Raw genomic sequence first — 7,663 nt, forward strand, 5'->3', positions numbered from 1 at the left:
CTCCCTCTCCGAGGAATGGACTCAGGCATCATTGGTTACCCTCAGGTCATTTTTGGAAGGTTATGGCTACAGCCGTGAGGCTTAGACATTTACTCTTTAAATGTGAGCTGAGGGTCAGGAGAATCTGAATATACCTGTGGGCCCCACAGAAATGCCTCCTGGGGCCTGCATGTTTGTCACACCTGTTGTCATTTTCAGCTGGGGAGGTGAGCTCAGTTGGCTTGCAGGTCCATGTTTCTAAAGCTTTGGATTGAGTTGGTTTTAGGGTGGCTGTCTTGATTTAGGCGGTGCCGGAACTAGTGTCCCTGATTTATGCCTTAATTGTAGCAGAAGCCATCCAGACTTGATTTAAATATTTCAAGGGATGGAGAATCCAGCCCATCCTTAAGTGAGTTGTTCCAATGATTAATTTTCATCACCATTAAAAACTTGTGCCTTCCACTATGAAATTGTCTCGCTCCAGCATCGAGGTGCTGGATTAAAGAGCCTTCTGCTATGACAAACTGCCTCCCGCTGTAGGCCCAATGTGTCAGTAACAGCAGTGTGCAAGTCAGACTAGATGATCACAGTAGCCCCTTCTGACCTTAAAGGCTGACCTCTATGTCACCTCTTAACCTTTTCTTCTATAAGCTAAATAATTTGTGCTTTTTCAGCGTTTCTCTGAGAGGCAGGTTTTCCAGACCATGAGTTGATCTTGTGACTTTTTCTGAAGCCTTTCCAATTTATCAACATCCTTTTTGAAGTCTGGACACCCAAACTAGACACAGTATTCAGTAATGATCTAACTGATGCTGTAACTCCCCTTCCCTGCTCCTACTTGATACTTCCCTGTTTATATATCCATGATCACGTTTGCCCTATTGGCCACCGCATCAACTGAAAGATCCTGTTTGGTTCAGTGTACAGTAGGGTGGGCTGGATAAACCCAGAAAACCTCACTGTGATGATCTAGTTTGACCTCCTGTATAACACGGGCCATAGGACTTCTCTTGAGTTAATTCCTGTTTGAACTGGAATAGACCTTTTAGCAAAACATCCAATCTTGATTTAGAAATCGCTGTCACAGCCCTGGTAAATTGTTCCCTGGTAAAATCTTGCATCTTATTTCCAATCTGAATTTGTCTAATTTCAGTTTCCAGACACTGCATCATGTTACATCTCTGTCTGCTAGATTGAAGAGCCCTCTACTATTAAATGTCTGTTCCCTATGTAGGTACTTATAGATCAGGGGTGGGCAAACTTTTTGGCCGGAGGGCCACATCAGGGTGGGAAATTGCATGCAAGGCTGGGGTAAGGGGTTGGGATGCAGGAGGAAGTGCGCGGTGTGGGAGGCAGTGTGGTGTGCAGGAAGGAGCTCAGGGCAGGCGGTTGGGATGCAGGAAGGGTGTGAGGTGCAGCAGGGAGCTCAGGGCAGGGGGGTGGGGTGCAGGAAGGGTGCGAGGTGCAGCAGGGAGCTCAGGACAGGGAGCTGGGGTGCAGCAGGGGGCTCAGGGCAGGCTGTTGGGATGCAGAAGGGGTGTGGTGTGCAGCAGGGAGCTCAAGGCAGGGAGTTGGGGTGCAGGGTGCAGTGGGGGCTCAGGGCAGGGGGTTCAGGTGAAGGAGGGGTGTGGTGTGCAGGATGAAGCTCAGGGCAGGCGGTTGGGGTGCAGAAAGGGTGCGAGATGCAGCAGGGAGCTCAGGGCAGGGAGTTGAGGTGTGGCAGGGGGCTCGGGGCAGGGTGTTGGGGTGCAGGAGGGGTGTGAGGTGCAGCAAGGAGCTCAGGGCAGGGAGTTGGGGTGCAAGAGGGGTGCGAGGTGCAGCAGGGGGCTCAGGGCAGGGGGTTGGGGTCCAGGAGGGGTGCGAGGTGCAGCAGGGGGCTCAGGGCAGGGGGTTGGGATGCAGGGTGTGGTGGGGGCTCAGGGCAGGGGGTTTGGGTGAAGGAGGGGTGTGAGGTGCAGCAGGGAGCTCAGGGCAGGGAGTTGGGGTGCAGAAGGGGGCTCAGGTCAGGGAGTTGGGGTGCAGGAGGGGTGTGAGGTGCAGCAGGGGGCTCAGGGCAGGGAGTTGGGGTGCAGGAGGGAGTGCGCGGTGTGGGAGGCAGTGTGGTGTGCAGGAAGGAGCTCAGGGCAGGCGGTTGGGGTGCAGGAAGGGTGTGAGGTGCAGCAGGGAGCTCCGGGCAGGGGGCTGGGGTGCAGGAAGGGTGCGAGGTGCAGCAGGGAGCTCAGGGCAGGGAGCTGGGGTGCAGCAGGGGACTCAGGGCAGGCGGTTGGGATGCAGAAGGGGTGTGGGGTGCAGCAGGGAGCTCAAGGCAGGGAGTTGGAGTGCAGGGTGCAGTGGGGGCTCAGGGCAGGGGGTTCAGGTGAAGGAGGGGTATGGTGTGCAGGATGGAGCTCAGGGCAGGGGGTTGGGGTGCAGAAAGGGGGCGAGGTGCAGCAGCGGGCTCAGGGCAGGGAGTTGAGGTGCAGGAGGGGACTCAGGGCAGGGAGCTGGGATGCAGGAGGGGTGTGGGGTGCGGCAGGGAGCTCAGGGCAGGGAATTGAGGTGTGGCAGGGGGCTCAGGGCAGGGGGTTGGGGTGCAGGAAGGGGCTCAGGGCAAGGGTTGGGGTGCGGCAGGCAGTTGGGGTGCGGGAAGGGTTTCAGAATTCCAGAAGACGTTAAACTGTTAGACATTTTTAAATTAGCTGGTCTAGAGAACTTGCAACCAAGAGTTTTAGAAGAGCTATCCAAGGAGCTAGTTGGGCCATTAATATTGATTTTTCAACTAATGATGTGCCAATATTTACAAAGGGTAAATGTCATGACCAAGGTAGTTATAGGCCTATCAACCTGACCATTGATGCAAGGCAAATAATGGAGCAGCTGATATAGAACTCTATTAATAAAGAATTAAAGGAGGTAACATAATTAATGGCAATCAGCATGGGTTTATGGAAAACAAATCCTGTCAAACTAATGAATTGCTTTCTTTCATGAGATTACAAGTTTGATATAAGTCACTGTTGATTTAATATACTTAAACCTCTGTAAGGTATTTGACTAGGTATTGCAGGACATTTTGATTAAGAAACTAGAACAATACAAAATCAACATGGCACACATTAAATGGATTAAAAGTTTGCTTACTGATAGGCCTCAAAATATAATTGTACAGGGGGAAATATAATTGTGTTTCCAGTGGCCCCTGCAGGGATCAGTTCCTGGCCCTGCACTATAACATTTTTATCAATGACCTCAAAGAGAACATAAAAGCATCACTTATAAATTCTGCAGCTGATGAGGACAGGTCTCCTGATGCAGAGTTATCCGGATTGCTTGGTCAGCTGAGCACAAGCAAACAATATGCATTTTAACATGGCCAAATATAAACTCAGACATCTGGGAACAAATAACAGGCTGTGCTTAGAGGATGGGGGACTCTATCTTGAGAATCTGTGACCCCAAAAAGATTTGGGTGTCATGATGGACAATCATTCAGACATGAACTCCCAGCACAATGCTGTGACTAAAACGGTTAATGTGATCCCTGAATGTATAAATGGGAATATCGAGTCAGAGTAGACCGGTTATATTACCTTTGTATTTGGCACTGATGCAACTGCTGCTGGAATCTTGTGTCCAGTTCTGGTGCCAACAATTGAGAAAGGATGTTGATAAATTAGCAAAGCTTCAGAGAAGAGCCACAAGAACGATAAAAGGATTAGAAAACACACCTTACAGTAACAGACTCCCGGAACTAAATCTTGTGAGCTAAACAAAGAGAGTGACTTGAACACAGTCTATACGTATCTATGTGGGGAACAGACATTTAATAACAGAGAACTCTTCAGTTTAGCAGAGAAGAGGCAATGACATGAAACTGCAGTTAGGCCTTGTCTATACTGCAGAGTTTTTTTGTTTTTGCCAAAAGGCAGCTTTTGGTGATGAAACAATACTGCAAGGCCAGTTTCGGTGACAAAACGCTTCAGTTTTGGTGACAAAATAAAACCATCTAAACGATCTAGGGCCTTTTATGCGAAACTATTGTCACCACAGTGCCAGTGTAGACACTGCGCTTGATTTTTATCACCTGGCCTCCAGAAGGTGTCCCACAATGCCCATCCTGACCGCTCTGGTCAACAGTTCCAAGTCCACTACCCTGCAGCCAGGTAAGCAACTGTCCGCTGACCGCCCCTCCTCCTTTAAAGACCTGGGAAATTTTGAAATTCCACTCCTGTTTGCTCGGTGTGGAGAGCTCACATCACATCTTTCCAGCTCACCATGGCAGTTCCGCGCGGCAAACACTCTCCCGTTTGGACCAATGTGGATCTGTGGGATATGCTGAGCATCTGGGGAAAGGAGGCTGTGCAGTCACAGCTGTACTCCAGCCATAGGAATTTTGATACCTACAGGCAGATTTCTCAAAGCTTGTGCGAAAAGGGTTATGATTGGGACATGCTGCAGTGCATGGCAACGGTCAAGGAGCTGAGGCACATGAGGCAAACTGTCACTCCAGTGCTGCTGTTTTGATAAGGAGTTGGATGCTGTCCTCGGCAACGACCCCACCTCCACCACCAAGAGCCCCATGGATACTTCGACGTGGCTGGAGCTGGCAAAAAGTGGACCTAACCCAGTGGATGAAGTCATTGACAAAGAGGTTGAGGTAAATGATGATGTGGAGCCCACGGTAGGGTCACCTGGTGGTGCGTCCAGTCAGGAGCTGTTCAGAAGCAGGAGCAGAGACCCCTGATAACTGGTTTTGCTTTGTGAAGTGCTGAGCTGGGTTGAGGGCATAGAAATGGCTATGTTTCTGTGTGCTGGACATTTCCCGGTGCAGCTAAGCAGTACGGTGGAGCAGGGTGTTGATGCACATCATGATTTCACTGGAATCCTCCAGAGAGATCTCTAGGAAACTTTCCTGGAGATACTTGGCAATCCTCTGCTGAAGGTTTCTTGGCAGAGCTGCTTTGTTCTTTCCCACGCCATTCTGCAATCACTTGTGCAGGGACAAAGAGGCACCCAGGTGAGCAGCATAGGGATCAGGGCAGAAGCCACAAGCATGTAGTAGATACACCCTTGCTTCCCTGCTTACCCTCAGGAGTGAGATATCTGGTATGACACACACACACACAGAAAAAGATTGGGAACATTTAGAATATTGTCCCTAGTCAACTGTACCACAATCCTTTCATATTGATTTTCTCCCCATGTACAATGCCTCCCACCCTGGGCTACACTCACCATGCTCAGGGTGTTGGCTGGCATTTGGTTAGTGAGAAAGTGATTGGTATGTTACTAGAGATGTATTTTAGTGTACTGTTTCAATGCTGTGCACATATTTAATCATACTTCTGTGCATTGTTCCTTGTGCTTCTGCAGATGTGGCCTTCAGAAGCATCCCCTACACACCAGCAGAGCACCTCCGCCAGATAAGAACGCATCCAAGATGGAGCAAAGAAGACATGCACATGACTTATGAGGAGAGACTGAGGAAACTGGGATTGTTTAGTCTGCAGAAGAGAAGAATGAGGGGGGATTTGATAGCTGCTTTCAACTACCCGAAAGGGGGTTCCAAAGAGGATGGATCTAGACTGTTTTCAGTGGTAGCAGATGATAGAACAAGGCGTAATGGTCTGAAGTTGCAGTGGGGGAGGTTTAGGTTGGATATTAGGAAAAACTTTTTGGACTAGATGACCTCCTGAGGTCCCTTCCAACACTGATATTCTATGATTCTGTGTTCCAGGAGGTGCTGCAATAATCAGATGCAGAAAAGAGGGAACGCAGGCAGTGAAGGAAAATGGAAAGACTGGACAGAAAAGAAAATGAGGCTTTTGTTAGGGATGCAATGGAGAGGATGATTAAAGTTATGGAGAAGCAAACTGAGATGCTCATAATAGTCCAGACTGAGCAAATGCGTGCCTGCCCTTCCCTTTAGCACGTTCAGAACTCTTTCCCATGCCCTCCCCAAACTCCACTCACAAATTCCTTTCCACTGTCTGGGACTTCTCGCTTTCCTGTTCACACCATCCCCACGGACACCTTTTCAAATGATAGCTGGACTTACACACAGCTCTGAAAGTCAGCCCTCCCCAGTACCTCTTCTCCCCCCAAGCGCGTGTGCGCGCTGGTGGTTTTTTGTGCAATAAAAGCAGTTTTTTTGAATGATAAGCTGGCAGCAACAAGTAAACAAGCAGTTTAATCATTTGCTTACATTGAGTCCTAGCCCATGAAAATCACAAGTACTTCCTTGCAAAACTCGAAGGTGCGGAGCTGAACTGAGGGGTAGCGTCCCACAGTGCACTGCTTTGTTGCTGCTACTGCCACCAGTGTGAATGTGCTCCGCTGAGAGGACAACATGAAAGAACAATTTTCTTTTAGTGCTTTTTGATCATTGACAAAACTTTCGGTGAAAAAACTCTGCCAGCGTAGCTATGGCCTTGGATTGACTAGAAATAAGGTGGGAACTTTTAACGGTGAGGGTAACTAACGACTGGGACAATCTCCCAAGGATCCTGATGGATTCTACTCCACTGGCAGCTTTTAAATCAAGACTAGATATTTTCTTAAAGAGCTGATCTACTTCAAACAGGGATTAATTCAAGGCAGTCCCATAGCTGTGATACAGGCGATCAGACAAGATAGCTGCAGCGGCTGTTCTGGCAGGGCAATCTGTAAACATCTCAAATATCTCCTGGCCCCCACACGTGCTCCCTGACCCAGCTCCACCCCCCCCGCCCCACGTGCCCCTCCGAGGGTACAGGGTGTGTCTGTAACCAGGGTTACATGTACACGTCACCGGAGGGGGGGTGTTCAGCTTGCGCGGACAGGAGCCGGGACTCATTCTCCCGTCCCCGATGTGAGGCGGTCCTGGCGGAGCGATCCCTCTGCGCCTGCGCTCTCAGCTTCACCTGCCCCCCAACTCCGGCAAGTTCCCTCCCAAGAAAGCACATGCGCAGCGTGGGGCGGAAAAAGCTATGGGAGGGAGGCGCATGCGCACAAGAAGACATGCGTGCTTTTCCCCCCCCGGCTACGTGACTCTATGCGCATGTGCAGTAGCCGAGGACCGCCGGAAGGTTCTCTCGGACGCCTAGCGTGCCCAGAGACCCTTTCACACATCGCGCATGCGTACCGAGGCAGCGCCATTCCGGCCCTTCCGCCCTGTGGTGCGGCGCGTGCGCAACGGCCGCGAATGGGCTTCTTACCCTGGCGGAAGGATCAAAAAGTTCCCACTTTTGGATCACGTGGTGCGACTCATCACCGCGGTGCGGATGTGCCCGGCTGGCGGGGCCGTCGGCGCAGGCGCACTGAGCTGGCTTCGCCACCGCGCTGCCCCTTCTCCGCTCCGTCCACAGGCTCATTGTGCGGAGGGAGCCCTCGAGGAGACCGCTCCGAAAGCCCCTCCCCCGCGGCCCGCGCGCGCCGCCGCCCAACGGCCGCCCGACCGCCTCGCGCCGCCCCGCCTACTTCGCGCGCGCGCGCGCCGGTGGCTGATTCGCTCGCGCCCGCCCCGCGGGGTTGACTGGGGCCGCGCCGGCGCCGCCATGTTGAAGCAGCCGCAGCCGCTGCCCCGCAGCCCCCCCGGGCGGCCCCGTGCCCCAGGCCGGGCCCCACCCGCCCGCAAGGCCCCCCGCCGGGGGCGCCCCAGCCCCAACGGCAGCCTCAGCCCAGCGGCGGGGCGGGGCGGCCGCTACGGGCCCGGGCGGGAGGCGGC

The sequence above is a fragment of the Chelonoidis abingdonii genome, chromosome 4 (genome assembly GCF_003597395.2).
Source record: "Chelonoidis abingdonii isolate Lonesome George chromosome 4, CheloAbing_2.0, whole genome shotgun sequence".
Taxonomy (NCBI): Eukaryota; Metazoa; Chordata; order Testudines; family Testudinidae; genus Chelonoidis; species Chelonoidis abingdonii.